Below are 20048 nucleotides of genomic sequence, written 5' to 3'. Positions count from 1 at the left end.
TTGTTTTTCCTTTAATAGTTGTGAGTCTGACTCCTGTTGAACTGGGCTGTCTGTTAACCATACGCACATACTTTATATTCCCCAAGGCATTTTTGAAGATGTCTGTGTTCTCCAAAACTTTGTAACCATTGGGTTCTCCAAATATTTTCATCAGGAGTCAGGAAGGGCTGTGGGGAGTGAATCTAGAGCATTTTGAAGGAATACTATGGATCCTTTTATTAAATGTTTGCTATTTCTCTTTCCACTCTATAGGGAATGAGAATTGTTTCTGACTGTTTAACAAGGAACATGGAGCTGGAACTCTCACGCCATAATCCTGTTCCTCCATCTCCCTGGGACTGATGACCATGAAAACATAGCTTAGCTTCCTCCTTCAATTTATCCATCACAGAGAAATGGACTTGATTCCATAAACTTTGCAGGAAAGTAATCATTGAGTAATTGCTGCTTCAGAGCATGAGACAGTCTCAAGTGAGAAGATACCATGTATGTACCAGCCATTATCAGAGCTTCTCATAAGTAGGGTCACAGAGGATTTCAGTCAATCCCTACAAAGTATTTGACATTTCCAGAAGTTTTCATAAATAATTACAAATCAAATACAGAATGTGGAGTCAAAAGACCTGAAGTCCTAAACTAGTCTCTTGGGACCCTGGGCAAAACCTTTAGCCTTTATCAAACTTAATTTCCTTATTTGTTAAGAGAACCATAGCTACTTGACAGGTTTGCTGTGCAGATCAAATGAAATTGTTTATGTCATGTACTTGGTACACTGAAGAGCATGATGCAAGTGTTATTTTTACATAAGCTTTGCCTTTAACTACAGCCCTGGACTTAACTGTGTTATTATCCCATGTCAAAATTCTTTCTCCATAAATGTAGTTATCCACTCATGATTTGGGGAGTTTTAATAGTGCCCGGCTTTGAGGGTGAAAAAAGAACAGAACAAGATCTTCCTGTCATCAAGCCTGCAATTCTACTCAGTAAAGCATTTCTGAATCTTCAGGTCTATATCAGATATCAGCTGATAGCTAGTGCCCACAGCAAAAACAGAAGCATCATTTAACTCAGAGCTCAGCAACCACTTCCTCCATACAAGTAGCAACTTATACTGAGCAAGAGGAATGGAAAACTCTCAAAGTGATCTCCTTCCTCCCAATAACTTCTTTCCCATCTGAATGCCCAGATTACCCCTGGTAGCACTTCACAGCGTACTATCTCAGACTGAAGGATGGAAATGTGGGAAGAGCAGGGGGTTGCCTCAGAAGCCCTAGGAGAAAGTCTCATCCCAGTCTGTGTGTATGACCTTGAGTAAAAGGAACATAACAATGTAGGTCCTGACACACTGGAGGGATTAAATGGAATAATAACACTAAAAGGGTTGTGTAAGCTGTATAAGGCCAGGCAGAAGAGAGGTTTGTCCCCTAATTGGAACCAGGCATTTGTCATTTCACAAACTTTTTCCTTTGTGTCTGGTTCAGTGATGGTCCCCAGTGGACCCCATATGTACTATCAACACTAACTGAGAAACCAGTTGGTGAGAAGCCAGAGTTGCTCAGTCTGCTCTGAGTTTTGATTCCAACAGGATTCAGGGTTTAGGAACCTGGATGGATTCAGGCTAACCTTGGGTTGATATGGCAATGCCATTCTCAATTTATTCCCAAAATAGGATCTTTTCCTCCCACTCCATGCAAGGATATCCCATCCCATGTGCCAAACTCACACTCATACATACTAGGCTGAATTATAGATATTTGAAACCAAAAAGACTGTGAATCCCAGTCCTGTAAGGCAATATAATGCCAGGTTCCTTTCTCTGGAAGTCTATAAAGTCCTAGTAAGACATAATCTTAAGAAGGATTGACTCCAAGAGCAATATGGCCTTTTGATTGGTAGAACCTGTCTCAGAGCAGGAAAGAGTATCAAAACCCATTTGGTGGTCTGCAATTATATTTCCCAACAAAGGAGGTTTAAGGATATATTTTTTCTAGATTTTGTCTTTTTTCATGTTGACCTTACCGTAATATATGACAACTGGTTTAAACACTTCCAAATGCAGGGGTAACCATGCTTCCCTCTTCCCCTTTGTCTCTCAACCATTAACTGCCCCCCCAGTCCCTATAGATGGCTCACAACCTCTCCATCCTCATCCTCTATGATCAACTCCACCAATTCATGCTTAGAAGAAGTGGCCTGAAAATTTTTCCTCAAGAGTTTAGTCAGTGGTAACCCATTACATTACTTGCCACCAGGATTTCTCTAGTTGACTCAGAAACCACTTATATCCAAAATCCCGAGAAACCTATAAAATTTAGATTCTTTGGCCGTACTCTAGACATCCTGCATCAGCATCTCCAGGTGTGGGACCTACGCATCCAAATTTTAAAAGATTCTCACTTGAAGCATGCGTGCTGAATTATAAAATCCACTGCTTGCTAACCGACAAATGCCTTTTGCTTTAAAGATCTGGAATTATCTTTTAGGTTTTGACACTAGCTTGATAGATGACCATGCTTGCAGACAATTCCTCCCCTACATATCCATCGACCTATTTATGAAGTAGGGTTAATTAAAAAGCTAGTAAGTAACTCATTTAATAACTAATTCATTTAATCCTTACTACCATGAAGGAGCTATCCCTAATATTTCCATTTAATAGATAGAGGAACTAATGGATAGAGTGGTTCAATGACTATCACACAATATTGTGTGAATACTGAGTATTGTGTGACTATTACCCAGTGTCACAAAATAATAAGATTGAATGTTAAGTACTTTGATGTCCTTAATAGGGTTAAAATAGCACCAGATACATTCTGTAATCAGTCTCCAAGAATGGAAAGAATTCACAGTAGCAAGAGATTATTTTTTTCAACTCTTCAAAGAACTATTTTCTAGCTTGCTTGTCTCTGCTTCTAGTGAGAGACCATCCAACGAGTCTACGGTATTAGCATTAGTCTATAAATAGTCTTAAATAGTCTATAAATAGTCTATATAGTCTTTTTATCTATAAATTCATAGACTGAGATTTATTTTTTAACTTTGTTTTTTAACTTTTAAAACTTTTAACTTTTAAATTTAAACTTTTTTATTTTTAACTTTAACTTTTTTTAAGTTTTTTTATTTATTTATTTGACAGACAGAGATCACAAGTAGGCAGAGAAGCAGGCAGAGAGAGGGGGAAACAGGCTGCCCGCCGAGCAGAGAGCCCAATGCAGGGCTCGATCCCAGGACCCTGAGATCATGACCTGAGCCAAAGGCAGAGGCTTAACCCACTGAGCCACCCAGGCACCCCTAACTTTAACTTTTTAACTGTGGTAAGAATGCTTAACATGAGATCTAGTCTTTTAACAGATAATTAAGTGAACAATAAAGTATGGTTAGCTATATACACAATGGTGTCCAGAAGATCTCTAGAACTATTTTATTTTATTTTATTTTATTTTTTTACCCTTTGATTAGCAACTTTCCCTTTACCCTCCCCCCAAGCAACCTCCTTCCATGGCAACTACCCTTCTATATTTTGCTTCTATGAGTTGATTATTTTAGATATATCTCATGTACCATGTAAATGGAATCATATCATATCTCATATAAATGGAATTATGCATTATTTGTTTTTCTGTGACTGACTTATTTCACTACTATAATGTCTTCAAGCTTCATTTATGTTGTCACTTACTGCAAGATGTCCTTCTTCTTACATTCTGAATAATATTCCATTACATGTGTATGTGTGTGCGTATATATATATATATAGATAGATAGATATAGATATATATATATCACATTCTTTTTTATCCATTCATCATCCACAATCCATTTAGATTGTTTCCACCTCTTGGCTATTGTGAATAATGCCTCAATGAACATGGGAGTGCCTATAACTCTCTGAAAATTAGAAAGATTTTTGATGGCATCTAATAGCTTTTTCCATATCAGAGGTGGAGAAACGGTGGCCCAGAGAGAAAGGGGATTGGTCCATGACTACACAGTCAGTGAAAGAACCCAGTGCTCTTTCTTCTACTTCTCATTCCCCACATCTGAAGTAGATAGTGCTGAAACTTGGGTTGATAGAAAACAACCTTGGACCAGCAGGCAGTGACCTTCCATTCTAGTTCTTAGGGGCATCATTTGACTTCTCTGCTTTAGGCCCAGAGATTTTTCTGATCTAATATCTTCAACTTCTCTTACAATCCCTAATGTTACTCGCCTTATTGTGTCCTGCCTTCTGTGTAAATAGGAAATAACACTAGAGATAACACCCTTCAGTTCCTTCTTTCTCTGATGTCTTTTTAAAAAGGCAATTAGATGCTATTAATAAGATATTTAAGTTCTTTAGAAGCTAATGATTATATGTTCTTCTTATTAATGCCCATAATTTCCATTTTTCAAATGATGGAGAAAAGTATCTTACTTGTTGCCTAAGTAAATCTATACTAAGTCTGTCCATTTTGACTTAAAATACAAGTTCGGATAATAAAAATCATTTTTAAAGCAAGTGCCCTCTCCAGATAAGAAGGGGGGAAAAGAGATGAAAATTCAGGAGAAACAGAATGTGTCCCAGAAGAGAAGGGAAGAACACCATCCACGCTAGGAAGAATTTGTAGGCTGAGGCAACCAGCACCCATGACACAATGCCCTGCTTAGTATCAATGCAAGCAAGCCTGGAATGCACGGTTTCAACACTGTAATCAATGCCTTTATAGGAAATGAATCCTTTGGCTGGTTGGATAGCTGGAAATCTCTGGTGTGTTCATGAATGATTCACAAGCTTCATGAGAACAACCCACACACCCAGTTCAAATGTGAACAACCAACCCTATTTGGCAACACTAGAAAGGTTTATGTAGTCAAATGGTCATTTCAGGTTGAGCATTATACTTGGAGGGTTTTCTTATGTGATGCTTTTAAACCACAGGCTACCACGTATATGCACATAGGAAAATATGTAATATGCTGTTTCTATATGATGTTTCTAAGTATTCCAGTTCAGGTGTCACCAGTAGCAAAGTTTCTGAACATACGTTCTTCTGTTCCCACCCCTCCCCTCTGCTCTCTCCTCCCTGTCCATCTGGAACAACATAAAAATCGGAGTGGACATATTGGTGGTTCCTGAAGAAAAACACCTGAGATTGAAGTTTATCTTACTATTTCCTAGAAAGGAAGCAGGTTTGTGGCTCCTTTCTTTGGGTCTTTCTATAAAGAAAAAAATGAGCTTTATAGCTCATTGTGGTGGCCCAATGGGCCCAGCAAGTGCTTGAGAGTTACTTGAGAGTATGTACCTACTTGATATCTGTGACTCTTAGAGAAGCAACACAACTCTACCAGAAGACCTAGAGAGACCACATTTTCGGCTGAGTTTCTCCAAATCCATATTGCTGGTTACAGAGAACTGCCTATCCCAAACTTGTATGTAAGGATAGAAAGGTCTTCTCTTTCATATTTGTTAGCTCATTTGCCACTAACCAATCAGAAAAACATAACTGTGCCCTCCTCCATCACTGCCACTCTCCGAGAGACCACCTCCCTGCCCCCAGCATAGATTTTGTGGGTGCAGAGAAAAGTCTCACAGTGAAAGGCAAGTAAAAATCATATCCCATTTAAGAGAACACTGTAACTTAAGGGAGAAAAGGAGACTAAGGTGAAAATTTAGAACAAGTTGTGCCTACCAAGGCATTAGAAAGAGCCAGAAGAGGGCGCCTAGGTAGCTAAGTCATTAAGCATCTGCCTTTGGCTCAGGTCATGATCAGGGGGCCTGGTATAGAGCCTCACCGCAGGCTCCCTGCTCAGTGGGAAGCCCGCTTCTCCCTCTCCCACTCCCCCACTTGTAGTCCCTCTCTCACTGTGTCTCTCTCTGTCAAATAAAATCTGAAAGAAAGAAAAGAAAAGAAAAAGGAAAAAGAAAGAAAGAGGGAGGGAGGGAAGAAAGGGCCAGAAGAAAACATTGGCCACTTGAGGCCAAGAAACACAATCACATGTTGATTTAGAACAGATTCATGAAGCCAGACCAGGGGTCTGATTCTCAGCCCTGCCACCTACTGTGAGATCTTGGGCAAGTTACTGAACCTCTGTATCTCCACTTCCTCGTCTTTAAAATGGGGCTTCATCGGGTTGAGAGGATCACATTAATGAATGCATGCAAAGCTCTTAGGCATGCCTGGCACCCAGTAACACCATGAGTATGATTTCACTGTTGCTCTGAGACACATTCCACTGCCAAACAGTCACACTCAAGCTAAGGAAGTATTTCACTGGAGCTGACAAGTGATGCTGTCAAGCCAAGTCATCCCAATAACTTAATGAGAGCACCAGATTAAGCCTGGAACCTTCCTTTCTTTTTCTTTTTTTTTTTTTTTTTACTATTTTTAAGGTAAAAATTATATCTATTTAAGATGTTTTTACATACATTTACCTAGGGAAATGATTACCACATGCAGGCCCAACTCTTCAATTTTCTGGAATGTTATGGATCTCAGCTGGAAAGGACCTCCCATAATATATCAACCTTCATACTCTTTGGCAGCCAACAGGAAGAAGATGGCCCAGGAGGAGAAGAGAGAACAATATGAAGCCAGTCCTATAAACAGGATCGCTTTTGTGAAGATTAGACGTGACAGGGCAGCCCAGATAGGACTGGTGGCCCTTCTCCGAGAACAGATTCTGCTGCCTGTCTCTCCTGACCCCAGTGTTCCCTGGAGTCAGGTTATGGGCTCAATGGAGAAAGCAGCAGGAAGCCTCCAAAACACCTGTCCCAGTTAACACGGAACAATCAACATGTAATGAAAGCACTGAGATCCACGCAGAAGCCACAGAGCCTTGTGTGGTGAACATGTAGAAAGTAAGGCTTCTTCCAGTCAACCAAAAGTTGAAAGCTCCTCGTCAGACACTGTGCTAAGTGCTTTGCCTGCATTACCTTGCTCAATCCTCACAATAACATTACCACACTATTATTATTCCCACTTCACTAATAAGTGAAAAGGCTTACAGAAGTTAACTAAGTTGCTCAGCACCACACAGTGAGTAATGGCCTAGTTGAACAAATTCATGGCTTCTGTACTCTGGTGTACATGCCCTGGTTCTAATCACTCAGATTTGGCCATCTAGCTGTAGCCCAATCAAAGACACAAATTGTTAAGGAAATGTGTTTGTCATGGAATGCTGAAGAAGGTGAACCCAAAAAGCAACTCGACAGTGTTTGTACCCAGCCCAGTCCAGGAAGGAGTGACGCTGCATGCAAATCACATGAGCGCACGGAGAGTAAGGGCAGTTCCTCAGGCCAAGTTCCTTAAGACCCCACATCTCTCTTCTGGTTCCGTGTTTACCAACCAGCTTCCATATCACTGTCTGTTTTCTCTAATACCCCGATACAACACAGATGGGAATTTCCTGGTTGCAGAACGGCTCATCTCTCAATGTTAAATTACTAAGTTTGTGTTCTGGCTCATTCACCTGGCACCTAAGAATTAGGTGAGTGGGCTCCTGAGAACCCCTTTGGTTCTGGTGCACTAATAAAATGGAGCTTTCGAACCCACCAGCCTAAGAAGAGACTCAGACCACAGGGACTGCATGAGGGAGTGTCACCCTGTGAAGCCCTTTCTCAGAGAACAGACAGCCCAACTAGATGGCACTTCCAGCTCATCTTATTCCAAATACAGGAGTTAGGTGGTTGAGTTCATGTGAGGTTTACTGTTTGAGTATGGGCACAGAATGGCACAGCTCTATACTAGACATAAAACCAAGAGGTCTTGATTTGGAGAAGCATCAGGAAAGCACAGATCTCATTTCTAACCCTGTCCATAGTCATGGTGGGCCCAAGGTCGAAACAACAGCTGCCATCAGCCATGTTTCCAACAGATGACCTGTAGCTTCAACATCAGTCATGAGCTGCTGAAGCTGTAGAGGACTTTCTGGTTGTGACCCTGAGATTAACAGGATATGGGGTAACAGGAAAGGATGTCAAAAATCCCCCCCCCCCGAATCCCTTTTAATGTAGGCTACAAATTATTGGGGGATAGCACTAAGAAGTGAAATCAAATGTACTGGGTTTAGATAGTAAAAATAGAAGATGCTATGACTGGCAAATTCAGGGGAGATTCTGGGCGGCACAGACAAAATAAGAAGGAAGAAGGGGGAAGATAGGTATGCTTTTGTGGCCACACAGCGAGCTAAGACAAGAGGCCATTTGCAGCTCACACAAACAGAACAGAATGCTTGGTGGGAATTGATTGCAGGCATCACGTCTAGCACCGCAGTTACAGCCCCGCCTCTTCATATTAATGATATGAAGCCCATGCAGTAAACAGCAATTACTGATAAACAAACCTGTGGTTCAGGTAGCTCTGCTGAGAGGAAGGTCCACAGAGGAGCTCAGGAGCTGTGGCCAGAGGAGGAGATCGCGTGGGACATAGCCTTGGGGTGTAATTGAAAACAAATATTCACATCCACCCTAATGATGGTACCCATGGATGTCCTGGCTCTTCAAGAAAACCCCTGGTTTTTGTAATTTTACACTTTTCAGTAAAAATCATTTTTGAAATGTTTCAGTAAATGTTTAAATGTTTAAAAGTTTAAATGCTTTAATTTTGTGAGATATATACATTAACTTGAAAATTAAAAATCTGCCTGTAATTTGGATAATGTGGTTTATTAAATAGTTCTACAACTATCTCTACTATTCTGCTAACAATTAAAAATCCATATGATACCTACAAAAATGTACATTTTACAAATGACATGGAAACTATTCTATGTACCTTAATTTAATCTTCAGCAAAAATCCATCACAAGAGTTTCTATTTGTATCTGTCTCACACACACATACACTTGCTATGTTAATCTGCTATTGCCACTGAAACAAATTAGCACAAACTGAATGGCTCAAAATAACACAAATTTATTATCTTATTTCAGAAGTCTGACACAGGTCCCACTGAGCTAAAACAAGGTGTTGGCAGAACTGTGCTCCCTCCTGGAGGTCCTGGAGAAGAACCTGTTTCCTTGCCTCTTTTAGCCTCCCACATTCCTTGGCTTGGGCTCCCCTTCCACCTTTGAAGCCAGCAACCTCATCATTCCCACTCTTCCTTTTCCATATTCCTTCCCAGATGTGGACATTCTTCTACCTCTGTCTTCTACTTCTAAAGACACAGCCCCACCTGAATCATTCAAGATAATCTCCCCATTTTTAGGCCAGCTTATTAGCAACCTTAACTCTGTCTGCAACACTAACTCCCCATTGCCACATACCATAACATATTCACAGGTTCTAGTTATTAGGAGACAGACATGTTGGGGGGTGGGGGGAGGACATTATTCTGCCTGTCACACTCTCCTACAACTAAACCAAAAGAAAACCAGAGAGAGAGGTCATTTCCTCTCCATAAAGCACTAAGACCCAAACTGCAGCTTGATGTATATGGTAACAAAGTCATGAGTGTTTAAGTCTACCAACCAACCAAGTTCCATGTTGCACTTCAAGCCTCAGGGAACACAAGTGATGTAAAGAGAGTGTATACTTAGGCTCATCCCTTAACTCATAGCATAAAGATGTAAACATACTCCATAACCTTCTGGGGGTCACCTTTTTATAGCAACAATAACAACAATTAACATTTACGGAGTCCTTCCAATGTGCCAAACAAAGTGTTCAGTGTTCTTCATGTGCATTTCCTACACACCCACTCATCTTTGAGGAGCCTCAGGCAAGAGACACTCTTAACTTACCAGAGTCTCATGGATACTTAGTGTCAAGAGACAGTATTCAAATCCCAGACTGTGTGACTTCACACCCTGCACTTTAAACCATCATGCAAAAGTCCATCTTCTTTTTTTTAACCCACATACATTTTGCAGGAATTAATTCCCTAATTGACTGTTATGATTTCAGGGTTAAAGAAAAAGGGCAACTAGCTGGAATGATCCCGTCCCTCCAGCCAATCTCGCCACTCTCCAGATCTCTCCTCTCTGGGAGAGAATGGAGAAAACAAAGGGGAGAGGAAGAATCATGGTCCATGAGAGAAACAAGAGAGACAGAGATGGAAAGAAAGAATGGAAGTGAGATCTAACAAAAGGTGTTCAGAAATGGCTTTCACTTGCTCAAAGGAAGCAGGACAAATTAAAGCCTTCCTAGGGAAGAACTGTAAAACTGGTTCACTGCGCTTCATGCTACCTTAAACCCCAGTTGTCATAACACAATGTAAGATAGAGAATGCTCTGGTAACTTCCTCGGAGTGCAAAAAGTGTCCATCCTAAAATACAAATAACTCTAAACAGATAACACAGTAGGAGTAAGAATAAAATACACCAAACAAAGAAATTGGGATATAATTAATTGAAAAGTGAGAATTTAAAAGACACCAAGGATACTGAAACAATGTCTAAGTTTAGCTCATTCTATAAAAAATATATAACTCCCCAGGAAACTGTCTAAAGCCAGAACAGAGAGTGATGAAGCCTTATTTTATCTGACCAGAATGGACTATCCTAACACAGACACACACACACACACACACACACACATACACAGACACACACACACACACACGCATTTTAATAAGTACCACTGAGCACTTCTTAGGTGCAGTACATGAACTATTTAATTTAATCTCCACAATAACCCCTATCCATCAGAGTGAGTATTAAGCTCAGTTCACATTTGTGGGAATTGAGGCCTGAGGGTTGGCAGCAGATGGCAGAAGCAAAATCTGAACTTGAAGCTGTTAACTAAAATATTCATCAGCATAAATGTAGACTAATCTTCGCATGGACTGTATCTATAAAATGTAAAGTCTTGCAATTAATGTTTATTTCTGAGTTCATCTAGGGACAGAAGTATACCTGTTAGGCAAGGCTTTTTTATTGAGCCCTTGTGACCTCCTGACAACCCCATTGGTCTCCTCTCTCTCAAGACCTGTGGGATCATGGCTGAGGGTAGACATGGAGTGTTTACAACCATCACTACCCTCTACCCTCAACTGTGCACTGAAGCTTATAGATTATGAAGCTCATATGAGCACATTATATGCCACTTCCACAGCTCATGGAGGTACACTGTACCCAGATTATATAGTTTGTGTGCATATAGCATGCAGATTACATAGTTCATGTATGTACATTACATACAGATTATATAGGTCACATATGTACATTAACTCATTCACTCGCAACAATAGCCCTATTAATTACAGGTAAGATTGTTAGCCCCATTTTAATGATAAGAAAATTGAGACCAAGAAATTGAGACCAAGAGGTTAAGATTGCCTAGAGTGTTAGTAGCAAAGCAGGGTCTTTAACACACCAGGACAAAGTCCCTTCCACTAATTCACACCGTAACAAAGATGCGGAAAAGGTACAACATCGTCAGGGTGATTTTTAAAAGGGGCACGGAAACTAGAAGCATAGAAAAAGCAATAATTCCTGGGGTGCCTGGGTGGCTCAGTCAGTGAAGCGCCTGCCTTTAGCTCAGGTCATGGTCCTGGGATCCTGGGATCAAGTCCTGCTCAATGGGGAGTCTGCTTTTCCCTCTTCCTCTGCCCCTTTCCCCTGCTTGTGCTCTTTCTCCCGCTTGCTCTCTCTCAAGTAAATAAATAAAATCTTTTAAAAAAAAGAAAGAAAGAAAGAAAGGAAGAAAGAAAGAAAGAAAGAAAGGAAAAGCAATCATTCCTAACCAAAAGAAAGGAGAGAATACAGAAAGAATAAATCCAATTTTCCTAAACCAAAAGCCAAGCCATGAATAGTAAATAAGCAAGAAAATACGTAAGAAGAACATCACCCACAAATATTAAGAGGAGCAACCTAGTAATAAATTTGCAAAGATACTATAAATGCACATGAAGCCATGTTAATACATGTGTGAAATCTGCAGCCAGTGGCTAAGTAGGGGATGGCCCCCGGGCCCCTGTGCCACTGACCCTGGACAACCTCAGGCAAATCTATCTCCTTTTACTGTGTAAATTCTTTTAACTGTAACAGAGATTCCATCATAGTACTTACTTGTCCATAAAAAAGGATAAGAGCCTTGAACAAAAGAATACTTTAGCCACCTATATGATTGGTCTACTTCCTGTCTAAAATCAGACTGATTAGGACATGTATCAAACATGCACGGTCTAAGACAGCATACTCAACACTGTGCTAATGATAAAAGCCTGTAGAAAAGGTCACCACAGCACATGTGTACTGAGGACACCATAAGAATAAAAAATAAACTGAATTTTATGACAATATCTTCTTTTACATGGCAGAAAACCATCGCTGTGCTACTCCTCAAATATCCTTGCATATTTCATAAAATCATTCTTCTGCAAAAAAAATAATAATAATAATGAGTAAACCACCATTGTCTCTCTTCTAGACCAGCTGAGCCCTACACATTTATTCTTACTCTCATGCATCTTCCACAAGGCATGGCACAGCACTCCCCCACTTAAAATCTTTCTGTAAGAAACTCTTATGTTTCAGATCAAAATACTCAGGGTCAGGAAAGCCCGGAACATACCAGTACCTGAGTGCATCCAACTTCATCTCATCACCATTCCCCCTTGCTCTCTCAGCTCCTATCCCTTAGATCAAGTGTACGTTAAGGTATTTTTTTTTTTTTTAAACAGGAAGCATTATTTTGGTGAACCAAACAAATAAGTGGTTGGATTTCAGGCACCAAAAACTGTCAAGTGGGAAAGAATCCTGGAGCACAAAGACCTTCCCTCAACCCTCCGTACACTGACCATGTCACAACATGAACCACACTGCACTAGAGGTAAAAGCTACCAAGACAGACTTCAGCAAAAGGCATGACATGACGTCTCAGCAAACCAACATCACAGTTACTCAAAACATCTCCTTAAATGGCCAAAGAAAGGAATGCCCCATGAGCACTGAAACTAATGTGCGGGTTGATTCGAGGATTATCAATGACAACAACCTTTGTATGAGGGATTTATCTGTTACCTATCACGTTCATCAGACTAAGATGATAAAAAGGAGGAAAAAATGAAATCATTTCAGTCTTACACTAGCATTCCCCACCCAGTGGTGAAATCTGTTTGTCTTCCGCAGCCTTAAATGAACAAAATCACCCCAACAGGCCTGGTGGCCTGCCAAAGGCAGGGCAGGAGGACTTGGGGATCTGTCTAAAGCCAGGCTTAGCCCAGATTGTCCTGGCACTCCTTTCTAAGAAGCTATCTGGCTGGAACATCTCTTAACTGCTCAGAAAGGTTTGGTGGCAGCTGGAAAAGGAAACTGGGAAAAGGGAGGGGATGGGCCTCCTTTTTTTAAACGTGATAGTGATGAGACTGAACTCCCAGTATCATGGGATAGGTCAACCCATTCTCCCCAAGCTCCACGATGAGGGACTGAATGACAAATCTGTCACTCAAATGAGGATGACTTCATCGCTACTGGGTGAAAAGATCCCAGCATCCAGGAAAACATGGCTTTCTTTGTTGGTGGTAATGCTGAACTGCCCCATGTCTCCCTGAGATCTGGCAACTCTGAATTCAGGGTCTAAATGAGTAAAGGTCAGTAACTGCTCCTAAGCACCCCCAGCACAGACCCTCACATAACAGTCTGCGTCACTGGCAGAGTGACTGCAGTGACACAGACAGTGCAGACTGCAAAACACAAAGCAAAACAAAACCTTCATATCCATAGACTGAAGGATGCTTGAAGGCAGGAGCTGTGTCTTATCGGTCTAGTCCAGAGCACCTCTAAAGGGAACTCTCAATAAAATAAGTAATTACGTTAATTAAATTAGGGGATTTTTAATGCTAATTATGTGTGGCTATGGAGTTTAAGTAGCAATGGAATCAGATAGGTCAAGGGCGGGAGGAAAAAAGGAACAGAAACGTTTTAAGCATAGCTGGCTATTCGTAGACAAACAAATGCATGAACTGACATCCCACAAGTGCAAAAATGTTAGTGAATCCCAAGCATCAGCTTTATGATTAAAAAAAAAAAAAAAAAACAGAAGAAGTAGAAACGCTAAGGAGCTCTACAACAATGTCATGGAATCCTTCTGGTAGTCCTGGCTCTGCTATTAGCTGGCCACCAAGGGCTCTTGCTCCAAGTACTCCCCTTCTTTATTTTCCTGTCTCTAAAGTGATGGGTATGAGACAGGTAATAAATATGGTTCATTTTGAAGTCCAATGTTGTGTCCCTACAAAACATGAAAATCCTACACATCTTACTGGTAACTAAAGGCCAATGAGAGAATGAACCACCATTGGATCCTAACTTTTTCTATTTATATGCTCCTTTAGCGAGCTAATGAAAGCTTAACTTCCTCTCTGAAGAGTAAACATAGGAACGTGCAGAGACTATTCTGCACACACTTTCAGAGATGTTTACTAACTTCCACTGAACTCTCCATTGAATTCCAAGTGAAAAATCTCAGCTTAGAATGAAGAATTGTCTTGTTTTTTCACCTGGGTAATTTTCACCTGGGATACGGAAGCTTTAAGAACTTCAGCATTGATGGTGAAGCAAGGTTGACGTAAGGCATTTTGTTACAGGATGAACAAGAAGAAGAACACCACACTCCTTGGGAAACATTCTTGCCAAAAGTGTCAGACATTAATCTAATTAAGCCTATAGCTCAAACTACTACCTTACAAGACATACAGGGGTCAGGGGGAACATTTAAAAAAAAAAAAAAAACACCATGGGGATGCGATCAGCACAATCTAGAATTTGGGGGGCGCCTGGGTGGCTCAGTGGGTTAAGCCTCTGCCTTCAGCTCAGGTCATGATCTCAGGGTCTTGGGATCGAGCCCCGTGTCAGGTTCTCTGCTCAGCAGGGACCCTGCTTCCTCCCTCTCTCTCTCTGCCTGCCTTTCTGCCTACTTGTGATCTCTGTCTGCCAAATAAATAAATAAAATCTTTAAAAAAAAAAAAGAATCTAGAATTTGGGAACTTCTACAGAATTTGTCTTTCCTTTCCAGCATTCTTTCTGACTCCATTACCTGGGACCACCTGCTCCCTCTCAATCATGACAGCCCCTCAAGTACCAACTCCATTAGAGAGCTTATTTTTAACCAGACCCCGCCACCGTCATCTTCCTTCTTCTTCTCTGTATCTCACATAGTATGTTTGACGTAATCCACAGAGCAGTAGTGGAACTTCCCAAGACCAAGGTTAATAAACATTTATGGAAGGTCCACCACAGCCCTCTATAAACTGAAAATAGTATTGAAGACTTAAAGGTGAGCAGGCCAGAGCCTGGGCCTTTCAGCTTCCTTACTATTAAGTCCTGGGGTAACCAGGCAGTTGCTTGACATGCAGTAAATGCACCAAACATGTCTTTTTTTCTTTTATTCTTATATAATTGAAATTGCTCAGGAATATGCTAATACAGAGTAAGACCTCAATGAATACTTATGACCAGATTTTACTGAATTGAAATCTGCTTTCTCTTTCTTTATTCTGCTCTCTTCTCTTCAAATTTCCTAACTCTGCCCATAAGGCCACACATGCTCTTTGTCTGTGGTCACTATGAGGCTCTGTCTACCTCTGCATCCTCATCTAATTCTTTGTTGCTTTTCAAAATCATATCATGAAGAGTTTCCAACAAGGTGGTCTTATTACCTACCATTTGAGAAAACTTCCTTCGATGACCCTGAAATTCTTTTTGCCTGTGTGTATTTTTATTATTTCTCCTTGTACATCAGTCAATACATACACATATTATTTGGAAGCACCTTACACTGGCTTGACTTCCCCTCCTAGTCTAGAATACTATACAGAATACTTCTTCACTTAAACCTTCTACCTGTTGGCCACGTTTTCCTGGAAAAGTCAAAATATGAAAAAACTTTATTTTTATTTGGCCACAGTTTGATAAACTTGGGTACTTCTAGGATGTCTGGTCTGCCTGCACAGCAGGCACTATGTTTTATTTCTATAAGTGTCTAATCTTGTTATGTAGCCCTCCAAGTCATAGGATAATGACATAGCAATTTTGCCTGAAGATCTACTCATTTGATCTGAAGTGCCATGCAGAGTCAAATTTCTATTTGGGGATTGTTCTGGCCGTACTTCTCTCAATCTAAAGAAAAGGTGCCTAGGGAAAATCTCAGTGATGGAATGATTGTCTTTAAAAGGCACACACACACTGTGCTCCCAGAAAATGACAGCCCATGGCTGTCAGGCTCCCTTCTGATCCTCTAATGCCCACATGAAATCCCCTTCATTCACTCTCTGCCCAAGCTCTCCTGCAAAATATCCATCCCCTTTAGCAACTACATCTCAATTCATCAGAAAGATGAACCAAATGCGAAAATTACAAATCTTTTAGCTGTCAAGTCATACAAAGAAGAATAATTTAGAAACAGTTTGAACCCCATAGAAATACAAAAAATATTCATGAAACCGGATCATAGGTGAAATGCTCATTGACCAGAAAGATGAGTAGGTGTTGGGCATCTATTAAGAAGGCAATTGAGGGGCGCCTGGGTGGCTCAGTGGGTTAAAGCCTCTGCCTTCGGCTCAGGTCATGAAGCCTCTGTCTTAGGCTCAGGTCATGATCCCGGGGTCCTGGGATCGAGCCCCACATCGGGCTCTCTGCTCGGCAGGGAGCCTGCTTCCCTTCCTCTCTCTCTGCCTGTCTCTCCACCTACTTGTGATCTCTGTCTGTCAAACAAATAAATGAAATCTTTAAAAAAAAAAAAAAAGAAGGCGATTGAGGCTTTATCCCCTGAGTTCTTTAAAAATCAGTTTAAAAATAAGCTCAGCAATTTGCAGTTGACCTCCCTAGAAGCAGAAAGCTGCAACAGATGACCTGTTCTTGCCCTTCTCTCCAACTCTGTGATTCCACAAATTTACAGGTCATTTTATTCCCCTTAAAAATTGCAAAAAGAATATGATGAAAAGTCTAAAAATCCTATAGAAAACATGTAACTAAAGAGAACTCATTTCAGCTTGTCAACTAAATTTTTAAAATTTAATTCTTCTACAATAGAATACGCTGTATGAGCTCATTTTTCTAAAATTATTCTAGTCACCCATATGTCTATAATATATAGAGATCAAGAGTATCTGAAATAATTTTCACTAATTTACCAATGTTGTCTGTGTGGTAGAATCTTTTTTCTTATACTTTCATGTATTACTTAAGTATTTTTTATAATAAGCAGGTATCATTTTTACCTACCAACCAACCAACAAACAAACAAAAATCCACCATTTCTTCTAAAATCTGTAGTGGAGCACTACAGACTGGGAGCTACAAGGACAATCTTTGCATAATAGTTCTAGAAGAAGTGACCTCTCTCAAAAAAAAAAAAAAAAAAAAAGATGTGACCTCTCGCCAGTCTTCTCAGATGGCACCACGAATTTTTCCCTACCCTGGTCCTGCTGGATATAACACAAGAAGTATTTTGCTTCGGATTAACTCCTGTAAATCCCAACTCCCACCACTGATGTAAAATGACGCATGGGCCAATTCACAAGGCTAATAGGTCATGGCCACTTCAGACATGCCTGCAAAGTGCAGTGAAGTGATCATTCCCATCACCAGTCACTGAGAGGGAGTTGCAGGAGACAGCGCACAGACTGGCCCTTTACACAACCTGGGTGTTGTCATTTGTGAGGCTGGGTCCATGTGAACACTATCCAGAGCTGACCCAAACCTTGAGTCAATAAATGATCAGGCAGCATCCACATATCCAAACAAGTCTCTGCTTCCCTCATTTGCCCTCTTTTCATCTTGTTTCCCTTTTGTCTCTTTCTAGTGTTCAGAGATATAAGTGACCATAGAACACTTTTAAAGGATACTCCCCCTAAGCACCCTCAAGGCTACATTTAGTCTTGACTAAATTTTTCCATCTTGCCCACAGTAAGACGAAGAAATCCAGAGAACTTTTGCAAGGTTTTGTTGCCAGGGTGGACAAGCAGAGCTGGTGTGCTTTAAAAGATTTTATTTGCAAAATGAGGAATGATGTTGCCTTTATGGCTAGCTAGTTCACCTCTTGGAGTGGCTTTCTCTTACTATCTGATTTTACAACTCACACTTCTCAAAGGGGCAGGAAGCAATGACATCAGAGGAGCAGAGTTAAAATCCTAACTCTAGAAAATTCATTACCAAGTTAACACACATTTATAAAATGCCTATAAGAAGCCAGACTCTGGGGAGCCTGGGTGGCTCAGTTGGTTGAGCATCTGCCTTCGGCTCAGGTCATGATCTCAGGGTCTTGGGATCGAGTCCTTCACTGGACTCCCTACTCAGTGGGAAGTCTGCCTCTCCCTCTGCCCTTCACTCCACTTGTGCTCACTCTCTCTCTCTCTCAAATAAATAAATAAAATCTTAAAAAAAAAAAAAAAGAAGCCAGACTGGTGTTTGAGAGATGGAAGACATAATCCCAGCTTTCAAGATGCCTGCGGTCCCAGAGGAGTGTGACAAATGCAGAGTAATGAGTGAAAGAACAGGGGTGGAGTCAGGTCCGGGGAGGCAGCTGGGCCCAGTTGAGGGGCTCCCAGTTTCCATGGTGGGGTGGGGATACAAAGCTGTTTGCCCCTCCAGAGGGTCTTAGGATCCAGAAAATGTGGTTTCTTCATAGAAGGGGCACCCAACTTATGCAGGAAAAATCAGTTAATGATCTTATGGAGGGAGGTAACCCTTGAACTACATCTGGAAGTCAGGGGAGTGGGTTCGGGCAGTCAGGCATCGAGTATCCCAGCAGGTGGGAACTGCACCGACCAAGGCAGTGACGCCTACGCATTCATGTGCTGAATTACGTTGTACATGCAAATCAGCTCTGAATCAGTCACCTCCATGAGCCCCTGATGCTTTATCTATAAAATGAGGACACTAACCCTTGCGTGGCTACCTCAAGAGTGGTCGAGCACCTTTAATAATGACCATCAAAGGGCTATGTAACCCAGGAAGTCCCATTACCACCATGATGGAAGAGAATCTTTACCGGACTCTGTCAAGATTCAACTCAATGATGACAGTGTTGTGTGATGGAAAGAATCCCACCGTGGCTTTGCCTCTAACCCACGATCTGTCCTCTGCCATGCCCTACCACCCCTCACTCAGGTCAGGTTTCCACGTCTGTAAGATTAGTGGTTTGAATGGAGGTATACTAAAGTCCCTTCCAGTGTTGCCATTTTATTTCAAAGTCCCCTTTAAATCTAATTGCTGGTAACCAGCACGTGGCTCCCCACCCCCAGACTATTTCTTTATCCATTTCTAACCTTTACCTTGGCAGATAAAGCTTAAGATTCATCAAGCATGTTAGACAGCCCATGGCACAATTCCTGTGTTCCTCCATCCCCTCTGCAGGTCACAGACATGCAGAAGCCAGCCTGTTCAAGGCTCAGCCAGGACAGGGCCGCTGGCCAGTTACCAAAGGCTACATTCCTGCCAGGGGCCAAGGAAGTCCTGGTGCAGGCTGGGTTGTTTGGTTTTGAGGTGTGCTGGGGATGAAAGGCACCCTGGAAGTGGAAGGCTCGGTCATTCGTTAATTAATTATAATTGAGGGTTTGTTCTTAAGAATGATCCTTTGAAATTACTTTCCATCAAACAGTAACTGCCACAAAGGCATCAGATGTTCAGAACATCCTCCATCTCCTCAGCATGAGTATTTTTATTCTAGAACTTGAGATTCTGATCTGGCTCTTCCCTTGGGAGTCTCTCCCACCCTCACTTTAGAGCTGGGGTGTGTTTGGGGCTGGGGAAGGCGTGTGTGTGTGTGTGTACTTAAGGTCTACTTTTTAAAAGGAAATCTGTACCACACCAAATAGTTTTTTTGTCAACTTCAGTCTGATCCTTTTCAGATAAATGGTCAAAGAAAAAAATCCCACAGAAAGATTAGAAAGACACCTGAGACTAATACCCACCTCATGAGGTGGGCCGCACCTCCCGGTTACAACAAGAAGGGAGAAGCAAACTGGTGTATTGATGTGGCTCTAAACAACAACAGTGTGTGTGAAGGCCCAAGGGCACTTCGGGATTGACCAAGAGGAAACACCTGTTGCACAATGATACAATCTTGTTGGTGCAGTTGTCAGGAAAGGGAACTCCCACAGTGAAGCGCATAAAACCATCCAGGGCAG

At 41.3% G+C, this 20048-nt stretch overlaps 1 long non-coding RNA gene across 1 annotated transcript in view; it reads right to left on the bottom strand.

The window, feature by feature from the left end:
* Positions 1–20048, bottom strand: part of LOC116875832 — an 81199-nt gene that overhangs the window by 18420 nt on the left and 42731 nt on the right. The gene's annotated exons all lie outside the window — the stretch shown is intronic.

Source organism: Lontra canadensis, unplaced genomic scaffold, assembly GCF_010015895.1.
Source record: "Lontra canadensis isolate GAN:19392208 unplaced genomic scaffold, GSC_riverotter_1.0 scaffold43, whole genome shotgun sequence".
Lineage (NCBI taxonomy): Eukaryota > Metazoa > Chordata > Mammalia > Carnivora > Mustelidae > Lontra > Lontra canadensis.
Note: the sequence above shows the minus strand (reverse complement) of the source record. Positions and strands in the feature narration are given on the sequence as shown.